At 35.1% G+C, this 1369-nt stretch overlaps 1 protein-coding gene and 1 non-coding gene across 4 annotated transcripts in view; both read left to right on the top strand.

Moving 5' to 3' along the window:
• LOC100162698 (protein 5NUC) overlaps positions 1-1369 on the top strand; it is a 22986-nt gene that overhangs the window by 16813 nt on the left and 4804 nt on the right. The gene's annotated exons all lie outside the window — the stretch shown is intronic.
• On the top strand, positions 539-743 carry LOC115033978. The gene has a single exon (XR_003839320.1). It is a non-coding gene; the product is annotated as a small nucleolar RNA U3 (small nucleolar RNA).

Below are 1369 nucleotides of genomic sequence, written 5' to 3'. Positions count from 1 at the left end.
GGAATAACACTGCCACATTGCCTCATACTTTATGTGACTATATTTTCGTAATATAGTATAACAGTACCATAACAACGAAAACCTTACGAAATACCTGTGTATCCTGCTCAATAACATATTTGTGTTAATACTGAAGACATTTTTAACAACTAACTTTAGCTAATAGGTCCATACTTAGTATGTAGGTACCTATTATAATTATTATAATTAATAGATAATTATACTCGTACTGCCTAGCGGTACTGTCTGTATTAGTGATAGTTATGGCGAAAGCCGTCGATAGATGGCTCTGCCGTCAAACGCTCATTGATACGCTGCGTCGAGAGGTGTCGTTGGCGCTTTTGTAGAACGTCCAACTGTTTTCTTGTATACTTTCATCGATTTAACAATATAATCGACTAAAACAGTGAGTCAGACGATATTTCAGTCATTGAATTCAGTCCTCATAGTGCCGAAATGTCATGTGCCAGTCAGTGCGCTACTTGTGTTGAGCAGCCGGCACCTGTTATAAGTATGGGCCAGTGTCACTGGGAACTTTAAGATCATACTTCACAGGATCATTTCTGTAGTATGCATCGTCCCCTCCAGGTGCAAATCTGGAGTCGTCATTGGCCACGATGATGAGACTTGTCCATGTGCCAGAGCGTGAGATCGCTGGTGGTCTGCTGTTCGCAGTGATGATCATTCAGCAACGATGATCGCAACCAGCTCTGCTGGAAAGGTATATGGACAGTCTGAGTGGTCCACTTTAGACATTAATTTATAAAAACCAATATATTACTCGCTCGGTGGTTTTGCCAGTGGTGTGTCATAGCGGTGACCATATTATAATACAGAATAAGAACAACAGCCGTGCAATTTTTTATGAGTTTGTTGTCGCCATATGCCGACTATAATTATTTCTTATTATATCATATTAAAAGCCACGTCCGTTCTATTCCTAAACGGAAATGTTTTTACATTTTATCATATTTAAAATATATATATATATTTATCATTTTTATCATATAAACATTGCCTGTATATTATTTCAACCATGATATAGTCCTAATATTAATATGCCTGACAAATGATTTGTTCCTGCATGGACATCTGGCTATTTAAGTAATACTAAGAATTTAAAAGCAGAAGGGAAGAATGTACCACCTAGTTCCATCCACCACAAGTAACACTTACCCAATAGTTATTTTTTTGTTTTAAATTATAATAATATTCATAAAAATTTTTATGAATTTCTGACTCAAAATAATTTTCGTAAATTTTACGTATTTTGTCAATATTTGAACTTTAAATGCTTACATAAAAAAATTGTGACTATGGATTTTCAATATTTTTCATCTGTATTTGAAACATTATATTATGAGCCTTC

Source organism: Acyrthosiphon pisum, chromosome A1 (assembly GCF_005508785.2).
Source record: "Acyrthosiphon pisum isolate AL4f chromosome A1, pea_aphid_22Mar2018_4r6ur, whole genome shotgun sequence".
Lineage (NCBI taxonomy): Eukaryota > Metazoa > Arthropoda > Insecta > Hemiptera > Aphididae > Acyrthosiphon > Acyrthosiphon pisum.
The sequence above is the reverse complement of the archived record's forward strand: the minus strand, read 5'-3'. Positions and strand labels throughout refer to the sequence as shown.